The 14,567-nt window shown below is 48.9% G+C and overlaps 1 long non-coding RNA gene across 1 annotated transcript; it reads left to right on the top strand.

The window, feature by feature from the left end:
• Positions 1–4,976: 4,976 nt before the first annotated feature.
• On the top strand, positions 4,977–9,423 carry LOC130542951 (uncharacterized). Its single transcript, XR_008957882.1, has 2 exons — positions 4,977–5,498; positions 6,821–9,423. It is a non-coding gene; the product is annotated as an uncharacterized LOC130542951 (long non-coding RNA).
• The last annotated feature ends 5,144 nt before the right edge of the window (positions 9,424–14,567 follow it).

Consider the following 14,567-nt stretch of genomic DNA (forward strand, 5'->3'; position numbering starts at 1 on the left):
GCTCCCTCTGACGCGGCCCGCAGGGACCCACCCTCCGGGGGGAGGGGGAGGGGGAGGGGCGCCTCCTCGCCCGAATGCCTGTGGTGAGCTGGTTGTCTTAGGCCAACACGGCGCTCCAACCCAGCCACACTCGAGACTCGGCAGGGACGGGAGGGCCACCGAACCCTGCAGACAAGCCTCTTCTCCCACACAACACCTTCGGGCCATCACCTGGTCACTGTCCCTGCTTTCCTCCTTATCCTGTTCGGGGGCAGCCTCCATCAACCCGCGGTCCTCATGCCATGTGCCCTCCGCAGGCCCAACTGTGGAGCTTTCAGCAGGTGATGACTGTCTCCTCTCCACGCGACCGTGCCTTCTGGCAGTCCCATGCTCTGATGAGTTGGACCCGAACCCAAGCTGGGCTGAGGGGGGACCAAATCATGAAGCGCTGGCATGTTCCACAATGGAGTGAAGTGCTTATGCTGGAGGCAAGGCAAAGCCCCAGAGAATGCTGGACAAGGACATGGCATGACTGGGTTTGTATTTTATGACAATCCTCCTCAGAGCACAGAACAGAATGGACGGCAGAGCGTGAGACTTGCAACAGGAGGCCAGTCAGGAGGTGACTGTTGCGTTTCCAGTTTCCATGTTGTTTGTGAACGTGGCCAATTATGACCTGCCTTTTTTGGCTTATGACATGGTCTGCAGGGTGATTCAACAAGCCTTGGGCAGGTTGATCGTGTCCATCTGTGGTAAGGCTGTAGTGGGTTGAATTGAGGCTCCTAAAGAGATATGTGGAAGTTCTAACGGCCAGTACCTGTGAATGCGACCTTCTTTGGAAATGGGGTCCTTGCAGATGTAATCCAGGTAAGGTGATCAGGATTAGGGTGGGCCCTAAACTCGATGAGTGGGGTCCTGCTAAGGGCAGGGAGATTTGAAGGCACATGGCTACGCACACAGAGACCAAGGCCACTTGAAGAGACGGCTGATGCAGCTACCAACCAAGGAATTCCAGGGGTTGCCTGCAGCCCCCAGATGCCCGGAAAGGCAAGGAAGGATTCTACGCAGAGGCTCAGAGGCAGCACGGCCTGTGGCACTTTGATTTCCACAACTGTGAGACAGTAAAGTTCTGTTGTCTTAAGCCACCAAGTTTGTGGTAATTTGTTAATGGCAATCACAGGAAATGAATATAAGGGCCAAATAATCACAGACCGGGAGAGTCAGCGATACCTATCCCATGAGGAAGCTGGGACCCAGAGTCGTGACTTGGCTTCCCAGAGTCTGCAGAGAGCCCACGGTGAGCCCCCCACTAAGGATAGCTAGCGCAGGGCAGGAAGAGCTATGGCTCCCCTGGCTATGCGTTCTGACACTTCTGTGACCTCGGATCCTCCGCCCCTGCCCACACATGTAGCTTGGCTACTAAAAAGAACCATAGACTGGGTGGCTTACACAGTAGAAATTTATTTTCTCAAAATTCTGGAGGCTGGAAAGTCCAGGATCAAGGTTCCAGCAGAGCTCAGTTGGTGTGTGAGGTCCTTCTTCCTCGTGTGCTGGTGGCTGTCTTCTCTCCGTGTCCTCCTCAACCTGGCCTTTCCTCAGCATGTGCGGACAGAGTGATCCCTCTCTCCCCCTTTTCAGGAGGTGACAGTCCTTATCAAATTAGGGCCCCACCCTCATTACACCTTAATCACCTCCGCATAGCCCCTATCTCCCAAAGCAGTCACATTGGGGTTAGGGCTTCCACATAGGAATTTGGGGGTGTCTTCGTCCAGGCTGCTATGACAAAGTGCCACAGACTGGTCAGCTCATAAACCACAGACCTTTACTTTCTCACAGTTGCTGAGGCTGGAAGTCCGAGACTGGCTTGCCAACTGGGTGGAGTTCTGCTGAGGGCCCTCTTCGGGTTGTGTCCTCACACTGCAGAGAGGGGAGAGAAGCCAGAGGCTCTTACCAGGGCACTAATCTCATTCACAAGCCTCCATCCTCATGAGCCCATCTAACCCTACTCGCTTCCCAACGGCCCTGCCTCCTAATTCCGTCCCATTGGGAGGTAGGGTCTTAACATATGATTTTGGGAGGAAGGACACAAACATTCAGTCCATAGCAGGGGACACAAGTCCATCCCTAGCAATACTGAAGGCAAGTTCATGTCATTCTTCATGTGTGCCCTTCCGACCACACTACAAGCTCCTTGAGGAAAGAAAACCATGTATTTTTACAAATATATCTTTCTTATATTTGGCACAGAGTCTGATCCATGGTGAGTGCTCAGAGAATATTCAACAACCTTATTAACTGAGCCATTTCTTTACAAGCTGCCTACATGTCCCAAACCTAAGAGGAGGCTGGAGAGCCCCTGGGGTTGGCGCACATGGGAGGTTCCCTGTACCAAAGTCTACATGCAGATAGATCACGCAAAGTTGCCAAAAATGAATGAGCATTCCCTGAACAGAAAATATTTCACGTTCAAAGAAGTTTCGGGAGGGCTAGGTTATGCAAAGTTAAACCTTTTCCTTTATGTCAGGACCTTGAGGGGTCCTAATATGTGACTTTCCAAGACAAGTGTTGCTCCAGCCCACCCAACACCTGACTTGTCCTAAGAGTCCCTCCTTTTCTATTGAAGAATATTTCAGATTCCTGGTGGATTTCCATTTTGTTTTTCAGCAAGATATGAGCCAAAGGCATCATCTTGTGAGCTGGAAGTCTGTGCCAGCTCGGCTTGGAGGTGCTGACATGGCCCTAAATGTCACTGCATGTATATTAAAATCCTGGCTTCTCCCTGCTCCGCGGTGCCTCTGGGATCTCTTACCAGAGCCCTTTACAGAAGAAAACAGGCACAGGAAATAGATTACCACGGTGTTGCATGGCAGTCACCTAGGAGACCAGCTGTGCCTCTAGATTCTGAGTGCAGCCCCAAATAAATGAGGCTCATATGTGACCTAGTTAAGCAGTGGGGCTGCTCATTTAGCGTGGTGGGCTGTTGAGAACGGAGACACTGAGAGCTCACCCCCCTGCCCCTACCACTTTGGAAAAGAGGAAACAGGAGCCCGGGGGGATGATGTGGCTTCCCCAACAAAACAGAGCTGATGCTTTTCTCATTAAAACGTGAGTCTCTGGGAGTTATACTCAAATAATGAATCATGAAACAATGATGTGCTCTGCAGTGACTAACATATCATAATAAAAAAGAAAGTGAGTCTCAGCTGGGGTTAAAATTCTAACTCAAGCACCCATCATTATGACGCACTATGTTTTTTCTAATTGCTTCGGAAATGAATATATGCAGCCCTGGGGTCCTGGCCTAAGAGAGGGGAAAGGGGAGGGGACACAGGAAGCCATCATTTGCCATTAGGACAGCAAGAGATCCACAGGGAGAGGGAAAGCAGGTGTGCTGTCTCTCCTTAGGTTCTCAGCCACACTCATGCAGGCCTTCCGCTTGCTCCTGGAGATGTGTCTGAGTAGCTGGGATTGGCAACTGCCAAGGATTCGGGAGAGACTCTTGGCAGTTTCCCTAGAGGCCTCTGGCCCCAGTTTTCTAAGCTCCTGCAGAAAGGAGTGCTCACAGTCAGCAGCCACGCAGAAGGGGGATCACGGGGACACCTCTCACCTCCCCTCAGAGGGTCTCTCCCTTTCCAGAATCAAACCTACAACAACGAGCCCAACCTAAGCCTCCTGTCTGACGCCCTTTGTGTCCGCCCCGTTTGGGGATGCTGGCCTTAAACAGGGGCTGTGCCCTGGGGATACAAAGAGGAGCAAACCATCACCTGGTCCCTTGCCTGGACTGGTTTGCAGACCCAGGGGAGAGATTGGAAAAGTGTAGTGACCTTGTTCTCCTCTACTCCCTGCTCAGCACCCTGATTCGGTTCAGGTTTTGGTTTCGCAAGATACTAAATCCATGCACCTGCCTCCCAGACTAGAGAAACCAGAAGCCCCTTTCCCCAGAGCCTCCCACAGTGGCCCAGTGTCACAGGACCCAGGCAGGACTAAGCTCATACAAAGCTGCTTTCCCCAGTTTCCGAGTCTTGAGCGAGTGACCCAAACAGCCATGATACAGTCCGTCCAGCCTGGAGTTGGCATCCAAGGGCACAGTCACTCCCAGGGCGTCCCTGTCTAGCCCTGCAGGGCCACCTTGCCTCCCGTCTGTTTCCTAGACTGTTGAAACCGTCCTGTGGGTTCTCCGAGTGCCTGATCTACCTCCTGATAAAAGTCCTCTCCCGCAGCTAATCAGAGTCACTTTCTGTCACTTGCAATCAAAGAGCCCTACAGGATACAGATTTGTGCACAGACTATCGGGTGTGATAAATGCCGGAGTATCGCCAGATGCCACTGAGAGAGGGGAAAATGTGTCCTGGGGGAGGTGGGGGCAGGAGGGGTGGAGATCTGGGGAATTGTCCAGGTGCCCCTGTGCCGCTGCTCCGTGTGACAACCACACAGTGCTCCTCTCTGACCTCCCCGGAGGAAGAACTGAGAGCCAACCCCAGCAGACGCAGCCACACAAAAGCTGCTCCCGACCCTTCCTTCCACCTCTGAATGGGGGCCCTGGGAAAAAGGGGGTAGGGTCATGGCGGCAGTGCAGCCAAGTCAAGGAGGGCGTGTTTGGCAGCCTTCCATCCTTACAAACCCAGACCTCCTTCCACTGGACATGCCTTAGGACCATAGCAGCTTCGGGTTCTAGTCCCTTCCACCCCTCCCCCCACTCCAACTTGCTGAAAAACTCCCATCTTCATGTGTACCATTCTTCATTTCCCACAAGGCCATATTGGCCCACATTTAGGTTTGTGCCTTCACGGGACTATGCTTGTAATGCTCTGGGTTAGTAATTTCCGTAGAGATTCTAGCAAAATAACAAATCCAAGTGAAGTAATTCTGACAAAACTCTAGCCAAAAAAAACAAAGAAGGCCGACCGCATACTATCATCCTCAAACCCCAACTCACAACTTATCTGTCCCGGTGTCAGGGACGAGGGCAAGATAAGCCTGAGATCCCCCCTCAAGCCTGCCTCCTTCTTAACAAGGGGGTTGGAAATTCAGTCTGGGAACAATTTGTTCAAGGTTTGAGCAGGTTGGCTCCTAGACAAGGAAGGATCTTGGGGAAAAACATTATCATGTAATTGTAACAAAAATCTCTTTTCAATAGGAGATTTGCAGAACATGAAACGCTGTCCACAGACGGTCTCAGATGGAGTCCCCAGCGGAGGAGAACTGAGGGGTTTTTGAATCTGCGTTTCCTCCCTGCTATACTTGAAACGTCTCCTTCCACTTGGGATGTTGTGCTTGAGGCTTGGCAAGGAGGTGGCATTTCCTTCAAAGGAAAAGAAAATACGTATTTTTCTGGCTCTATGGCTCAGGTAGCTCATGTTCCCAGAGGAAACAAACGTCTTTGAAAGGAACGTTTGCCTCATTCGGTCTAAATAATGTTGATTTGTTTATGTCTTAACCTCCGTTGGGTGATTAATGAGCAAAAATATATCTTCTGAGACTCAGAGCACACTGGATCCTTTTGAGTGGGCCACACTCGGGTAAGTAAAGACGAGGGGAAGAGAGGGCCTCTGTGACTCGGATGAAATAGAGCCTTCTTAATTCATCTGAAGTTTGGGGGAGCTGGGCTCTTCCCAGGGAAAACAGCAGTCTTCCATTGGTATTTTTCTTTCTGTTTCTGCTTGGTAATCATGACTCGGAAATTTTAGATTACGTCTTCGTGTTTAAAAAGTAAGTAATTATATGATTTTGTCGGGACGTTGCATAACATGATAGAGTGGGGGATTAGTCAGGGTCCTTGATTTGACTCGAGAAGCCGCTCCAGGAGTTACTGGCTGTTGGATCTTGGGAAAGCCATTTTATTTCCCTTCTAACTTTCAGTTACCTCAGGTACGGAATGGGCTGATAATGCCCACCTGGCCTCCTAGGATCAAATGTCCCTGGGCTTTATATTTAAAATTTAAAATGCTATGAGAATTGCAAAGCCTGTCACAATTGTAAGAATGAGAAGGAAAATGGAAACCAAGGTCTATTGTGCAAATTGATTCTGGCAGTGCTGTCTATACGTGAGTGCTGTCTACACCTCCACTCTTGCTGCCCCCACCCCGATTCATCCCCCAGGGGCAGGCCAAATGACATAGATCATATCTTTCCCAGCTTCAAAGCATTCTCCCACTGCAGTCAGGATAGTCTTCAAACTCCTCTCAGTGGCCTGTGAGGCCTGGTCTGATGTGGCGGCTCTTCCTTCTCCCGGCACAGGAGAGAAGGCACTGCACTGTCCCTCTCGCTCTCCCCTTTAGTCACACTCCTCTTCCTTCAGTCCTTTGACCACGTGTAGCTTCTTTCTATCTCAGGGCCTTTGCACATGTCAGTCCTCCTTTCTTTACCTGGCAAATCCTTTTCATCCTTTTCAGTTGACATGTTATTCCCTCCCTCTCAGACTGATTGCCCTACTGACCAGACACCTCAGGGGGCGCCATTCACAGAGACTACAGTTTGCACAGCCACAGGCGGTGACCCTGTCCTCGGCTCCACCACCACTCCCATTATTCCCTGGACTTGCTGTGCACTTCTCCTTCACAGCAATGTGCACGTTTCTAATCATTTATTTGTTAAATGTCCGTCTTCTCCACTAGACTGTCAGGGTAGGGACCATGACTTTCCTGTTCACCTCAGAATCCTCAGCACCTGGAACAGTGCCTCTGCACACAGAAGGTACTCAGTAAGTGCACATGGGCCGGGTTTCTATGAAGTAGAGATGAGTACATGTCATGCTATCTCAAACCAACCTCACTGAATAAGCCTGAGCATTGAGGTGTGACAAGTGTCTCAGCAGCTGCCCATTGTCTTCCTCCATTCCCAGCTCTTGTGCTGACCTGGAAGCTAGGAAGTCAGAATATGACAGCGGCCAGGTTCAGAGGACCCCAGAGGAAGAAGGACAACGGGGCTGCTGGGACCTGAGCTCTGCCTTCTGCGGCTTAGAGACATCCCTGACCACAAGAAGTATTTAGCTTCTCTCTCCAGAAATGGATTATTCCAAGGAAAGTATGCAAGAGCAGAGCGTCAAGTCCTAAAGATCTGAGTTTTAATTCTGCCCTATCACGGGCTGACTGGTAATTACTGGCATGTGATTATAACATGTGCTATCCTTTATTCTTGTCAGGACATTTTTAAACTAAGCAAAACATTTTATAAGCTCTGAACAATGGCTCCAGCGATGTGATGGCACATTATTATTACAGTTGAGCATGACCCTCCCTGTGAAGGCAGCCAGCATGGCTTCCCTCTCACTGGATCTTACCCTGCAGCTGCTTTAGTCCTGCCTTGTTGGTTAACCAATCACAAAAGAATTAGGAGCAGGAGATAATGCCCACTCTGTGTTTTGCATGATATTAAAATAAATAACACTAGCAAACTCGGCGCTATTGTTTGGTGATCCCTTTTCATTCATCGCTACTTTGAGCAAATATTTATCCAGTGCCTTCTCTGCACCGGGACTGTACCATGTGATGGAAAGACTGTGTCTCCTGCCTTTGAAGACCTCACCAGCTCACCATGCAAGGGATGGGGGGAGGCGGGGACCCAGCATGCAAACGGAGGGGAAGTCTATTCTAACGAAGGCATGAACAGCATTTCATGGCAGCGAGGCGGGGAGGCTGATGAGCTCTGCCTGAGCAGGGAGATGGTTCTCAGGGAGGCCTTCTCGTCAGGCCACCCTGGGTCTAACAGGATGCAGAAGGTGGGGGAGGCTTTGGACTGTGAGCCTGAGCTGAAAGCATTGTCCTGCTGTTACCATCCCAACGGGTTAGAGTCGGGGCTGGCTTTTGTCGACCTTCTGATGCTCCATGCGGCTTTGGAGGGGCTGGATGTGTCAGGAAATATTTTAATAAGATCTCTGGAGAAAAGATGAGAGCGAAGGAAATAAACAAGACCCCTAAATGTGCCACATTAGAAATGCAGAGAAATCTGGGAAGGAAGGAAAAAGACAGGAGGGAAGACAGGAGAAGAAGAGGTGAGGACCAACCCATCTGGTGGCGGCCGAAATACTGGAGAAGCAGGATTGTAGGGACACTGTGTTGTGAGTCGTTTCTGCAGCTCCAATGTAATTCCCTTCATCTTCCAGAACCTTCAGTAAAGTCCCATACACTCAAGACCATCTCTGTGAGAGGTTTGTTTGGGAAGTTAAGGGAAGTGACTGAGTTGCCATTTGGGCTGAACAACCCAAGTGGTGTTGAGACAACGCCTGAACTGACTAATTCGGTGGAAGTAGGAGCTCACGACCGAAAGTGACCACAGGGCTGTAAGTTGCCCGGGGCTTGAGAAAGTAATCAGATGGTCCACGATCTGTAAATTGAGGGTTTGAACAATCTCCTCTAGCGCTTAGGGGCCAAGAGACCCCAGCTAACATCCAGATTTTACACTTTTATCATCTCCTTCAATTGTGCAACAAAGACATAAAATTATCCTCATCTTCCAGAGGAAAAAACCCAGGGAGGGTAAGTTATGTCCCTAAGTCCCAAACCTAATAAGAATCAAATCTGGAATTTGAACCCAAGTCTTCAGCTGCAATTCTCTTTAACGGTTTGTTTTGAAATCATTATGGATACACAGGAAGTGGCAAAAAATAGTACAGGGATCCCATCACCCAGTTTCCCCAATTTGCGGTTGCAATTTAATGTTCTTCCCGCCACCCACTGAACCCAGGAAGAAAGAACGGAGCTGCAGAGACCGGAGTTGAGCACTAAAGCAGGACTTTGAGGCTTACCAATCACCAGGCACTACCTCTCTCGGCAGGAACCAGAAAGCAAGCATAGGAAGGGTTCGGCCTAAGGAAGCACGAACCCTGGGGCAGTGGTCCACAACCTGGCTGTTCATTCCAGTCACCTGGTGGGCTTTTTAAAAATACCAAGGCTTCCCCCACACCCTCAAGTTTTCTAATGTAAAAAAAAGATCTGGGGCTTAAGCATCGGTCTTTCTCCGAGGCCCTAATAGGCAGCCAGTTTTGTAAGAAGCACCCCGTGTCTAGAACAACTGCAAAGCTAGGCCGTAGGTATCAGCAAGCTCCAAAGTGAGGCCACCCTCTCCTCAGACCCCCGTGGCAAGCTACCCTCCTTTGTGGACCCCATCACTGAGGCCTGAACTACCCGTAAGAAGAGCCCACGAATGGAGAGGTTCCCGGGGTAACCTGGCAGGGGAAATTTCTCTGTTGTGTTTACTGCAAAGCTTTGTGGTCCTGCCGCCCAGAGCTGTGCTTCCCTTTCTAAAACAGTAAGTCCGCTCTGGGCACATCAAAGGAGATTAGCATTCCTCTGGCACTGGCTTTGTTTTCCGATACATCTAAAGGAAGCAGGTCCACTTATCTCCAGAATGCTTTCCCAGAAAGCTCAGCTCCCTGCTGTGTGAGGTCACCCACCGGCCCACACTTTGCATCTCTCACACCTTGTACAGAAGTGGGGAGGAATGGGCTTGCTTTGTTTTCCAGCACTGGAGAAACAGATTTCTTCTTAAGCTTCACACAATAAATTGTATTAAATCCTTTCAGCAGGGTTTCCATGGCTATGTGAAAGCAAAATCATACAGTAATTGTTTTAAATAATACAGCAAGGCGAGCTGGAGAGTACATCTTAATTTTTCTCATCTGTGCTGTGTTTCTGTGTGTATGGAAATGTTCCCGAGGCAGGGGAAAGGTTTCTGTATTCACTGGGAGTTGCTTGGAGAGTGTAGTGCAAGGTCAAATACAGACTGAAATAAACAAACCTACCAAATCCCTCAGCCCTCCGCTTTGGCCATGTGAGCCCTGGAGCTGTTTTGCTTATTTTAAGTGGGAATTTGGATGGCATTTATCTCTTTGTTGCTTGGTCACCCAAACCCAACCTCCCACTATGTAAAGCCTGGTTCCTGCTTCCCAGGCCTTGATAGGGAGATAGTTGGAGGTAGACCCTAGACAAAGGTGACTCCTGATAGGATCGGATCCTCAAGTCCTCTATCAGTTTTGTCCCATGGAACCTGGGATACTCTACAGAAATGGGCCTTTCCAGTAATCTTAGCTCAGATATCACAACAGAATGTCATGGATGAGAGTCAAAGTCTTCAAAATCGACCATCCTAGGGTCCAAGCCGCATCAACCAGGCGGTTGCCAGTTCCCTCAATGCGAGTTCCATTTATTTATCTGTAAAATGAGGGTGATGATATTTACACCCCAGAGGTCCTGAGTCCCAAATAATGCCTGTAAAATGCTTGTCTTCACACCTGACAAAGCATTAGGGCTCAATAAATGGTATTCGTTTCTTTTATCACCATTATCATGTTTATTCTTCAGCTGTAGAAGAATCCCTCCTCATGGTATGGTGACTCTAAGGACTATCGTCTGCCTGGGTAATACCCACGGTGAATTCCACAAGCACCAGTGAGCCCCTTCCAGATGGCAGGGAGCTTGCTAGGTGCTGGAAAATGGGGAAAGAGGGCCTGGTTCCTGTCCTCCAGGAGCTCTTGGACCAAAACTAGGACCCTCACCAACTGGTGCTGATTACATTACACCCAGATTGTACTTGGCAATGGCTGCCCCCATTGTGTTATTACTCCAGGGAAAATTCAGTTCCTGACTCAGGCTAGACTATCAGTTGGGTAAGGAAGGAGAGAGCTCGATACCATCACTGACAGAAATGTCATCTTGAGTCCTTATTCCATGTGGGCATTCAACTTCCAAATAGGGATGCAAGTAAAGTCCCTCAGCCAAGCCCCAAAGAGCGTCTAGGGCAGACCTCACCCCAGGTCTTAGCCTTTGACCGCAGCTAAAGTTGATGAGAACTTCAGTGGGTGGGAACTAGGGGAAGTGGAGGAAGGAGAAGATGGGGGTGGGGGCAGCATAGCCTCGGCAAGTGGGAGATCACTTTGTAGACGAGCCAATGTTGGAAGGAAAAGGACATTGGCTCTGATCACGGTCTGCCATTTTGAACTCTGTGGAAACTTATTTTAGCTTCTTTTTTAATGTCTTAGAGCACGAACAATTAAAAAAGTAATAGAATGCAAGAAGAAAAAGATTCGCCCACACAGAAGTCATCTTGGGAGCCAAAACCAAGACATAGTTGAGATGCTTTGCTTTATATCCGTGCCCGTGAGAGATGCTCCGTCTCTGTAGGCCCCATGGGAGGCTTAGAATAGACTCACCAGATTCCAGGAGCTGAGCCTCAGAGAGAGCCAGTCGATGGACCCCAGGAGGCCAGTGGAGGGGTGTCCTCTGATGCCTCTGGTCTCTTTGTGGCCTCTGTCTGCAGCTTGCATTTTGTCGGTCCTCAGCCTGTCCTTTTTTCCAGAACACAGCTCATGCCCCACTCTGCTCCTTCTAGAACTTTGTCCCTAGGTGGAGCAGATTTGATGCCAGGATTGGGGCCCTTCCTCTGCACTCCCACATCACCTCTACTGTGGGACTTACCCCCTGGCTAGACTTCCTGTTTCTGGTCTGTCTCCCCCACTAGATTATGAGCCCCTAGGGAAGGGACTATCTCTTACACAACATGGGTCTCCAGAGGGTAGCAGAGAGTCTGGTCACAGAACTATGCAGTAAATACTTGTTGAATGAGCAAATGCCTATATGAATAAACAAAGGGCAAAACTCTGCTTGAACACATCTGTATGGTGATGCAGTGAACATCAGTGTGATGCTCCTTTAGACCTTTCTGTCTCTGAGACAGGCCCCCTTGCGGCCTTGGGCTGAGACTCAGGTGTTAGGGAACAACTGTCAGATTTCTTTGAAATTTTTCTGTCTATGAGAGGGTCTATGAGCCATAGTCTTAAAACTTTCTAAAGCTTAACAAGTACCTTACAAGCATACCTTTCAGATGACCAATACCCTCACACCATGTCTTACTTTTCCCAACTAGAGAGGCTGGAGATGAGAAACAGCTTTATCCCTAAACTCAGCAAGTATGCTTCTTGGCATTTCATCTAAGTTTGCTTGAAATGAAGCAGTTAGTCTGGGGGCACATCTCTCTCTAGCCACACCTCATCATACCAGCCTGAAAGACACCAGTAGGCATTTCCAATATTCTGCCTGGATGTCTCCTTAGCCAAATCTGCTATTTCATAGGTATATTCCCATTTTTCACATGACCACAAGCAACAATGTATCAAATCATCCGTCATTACAAAACAAGGGATGCCTTTTTCCAGCCTCCAATAACAATTTCCTGCTGGGTCCCAGAGCCAATATCCCATGACTTCAGTTTTTATCACGGCAGCATGCCTCTTCCAGGTACCAAATTCTGCTCTAATTATCTATGGCTGTGTAGCAAGTCACCCAAAACTTAATGGCTTCAAACCACAATTTATTATGTCTCATGGCTTTATGGGTTGACTGAGCTCAGCTGGGTGGTTCTCAGTTGGGTTTCTCAGGCAACCACAGTCATATGTCAGCTGGGGCTGCAATCTTCTCCAGCTTGGCCACGTGGCTGTTCACTCACATAGCTGGCCCCTGATTCTGGCTAGGGTCTGGGAGCTTGCGTAGAGCACCTACATAATAACCCGGGTTTCTGGCAGCGTGGAGCCTGCTTCCAAGAGGGAGCATTCTGAGAGTGAGCGTTCCAAGCGCCCTAGGCAGAGACTACAACACTCCTTGTGACCTAACCTCAAAAACCCCAGAACATCATTTTCACTATATTTTATTAGTAAGCAAGACACTATGGCCAGCTCAGATTTAAAGAGAGAGAAGCTGGATCTCATCTCTTGAAAGGAAGAGAGTCAAAGGATTTGTGGCCATTTTTAATTTGCCACAAAGCTTCTAATCACTAAGATCTGTGTCCTCTCATTAAAAGTAATGGTCTATGAAAATTATGGGTTGGCTCTGCATACCTGTAACTTGTTCCTCTAAATGTTGACGTTCATCCCGCTCCCAAGGCTATCTTGTTGCCCCTTACCTTACAAAAATTTATACACATCCTAGAAATAGATGGACCCGATTTGCCATTCTTCCGAGCTCGATATCTGCAAAACATCTGTTAACTCGGACACATGAATGCCAAAATTGAAACAACGACTGTCAGTTATCTATGGGGAACCCAGATCAGGAATAGTGTTTCTCCAGGAATAATTCGGGTGAGCTGCTGAAGCAAAGAGGAAAATACACAGATCGAACACGTCAATAGCTTGCATTTAATCACCACTGCCAAATAGCAGACCAAGGTGTAAGTCCATGTCCAATTCTGCACCTTATGGACCATCAGTTTTGATGGTTTAATAGCCATTGGCCCCGTCTTGCTATCTTCATCCTTCAGAACGGCGATTTCAGATGAGCACAAGGAAGGGATCATTTCCCACTTCTGCTTCCTCTGCCCCTGGGTACAAGCTCAACAGGAGGGATGAGACCATTAGAGAGGGAGGTCAGAGGAAAAAAATGCGGCAAGCGTCTCTGCAATTCTGTAAGTATGTTGGGGGACAAAAGAATATATCCCGTGCTGCTCAAACAGCCATCTGGCAGCATCCTTTCCCACTGCAGAGGGAGGGCACGGGCTCCCGAGTCCAATGGCACAGATTTCGTCCCTGCTCCCCTCCGCTTAACATGCCACAATAGACAACTATTCACCCTCATTGTGCCTCATTTCCTCGGCTCTCAATAATCATCTTACTTCCCCTCATAGGAGCATGCAATTACTTGATCATTCCCTCCTTCTGGAAACGCCCATAGAATACATGAGGTGTCCACAGAGCCATCCTGAAACGAGGTAATCAGGGCAGGCGCATCTGAGGAGACAGCATTTAAGCTGAGGCTTGAATGACAAGAAGAACCAGTAGATTTAGAACAGTCATGGCAGGTGCCTTCGTTTCCAGTGGCTACTGTAACAAATTACCACAGACTTGGGGGCTTGAGGCAGCAGAAATGTATTCTACCACAGCTCTGGAAGCCAAAAGTCCAAAATCAAGGTGCTAGGACCGTACTTTCTCTGCAGGCTCCAAGGGAGAACCCATCCGTTGTGTCTCCAAGCTTCTGGTGGCTACAGTGTTCTTTGGCTGGTGGCTGTGTCCCTTCCATTCCTAGCTCTGTGGTCACGTCGCCTCCTCCTATCCTCTGTATGTCTGTCCTCTAAGGATCTACGTGATTGCATTTCGCGCCCACCTGGATAGTGCAGGATAAGTTTGTCCTGTCAGGATTCTTCACTTAATCACGTATTTGGCCATATAAAGTAACATTCACAGGTTGCAGGGATTAGTAAGCGGACATATCTTTCGGGGGCCACCATTCAATCCACTACAGTGCGGCCAAAGAATAAAAAGAGAGTTGGGCTGGCCAGGGCCTCTTCGGCTTGGAAGGGCTTCAGTCTAGCCCCAGGAAGCCACTGGTAGGCTCGGGTAGGCTTTGCACTGAGGTAACCATCACTCTTGCTTCTCTGTGAAGAATGGATTAGCGGGAAGGGCAAGGAGAACAGCAGCAGGAGGACCAGTTCAGAGGCTAGTGCCAACCCAAAAACTGAAGGATGGAGCACATCCGCCATTCTCAAAATAAGGTTACATCAAAGCCCATAACACAATATTGCTGGTAAGAACAGTCTTTTGACAAAGCAAATTCTAATTCTAAATGCTGCAGAACAAAGATCTGTCCTATCTCCACTTTATTTTA

The sequence above is a fragment of the Ursus arctos genome, unplaced genomic scaffold (assembly GCF_023065955.2).
Source record: "Ursus arctos isolate Adak ecotype North America unplaced genomic scaffold, UrsArc2.0 scaffold_6, whole genome shotgun sequence".
NCBI classification, from domain to species: Eukaryota; Metazoa; Chordata; class Mammalia; order Carnivora; family Ursidae; genus Ursus; species Ursus arctos.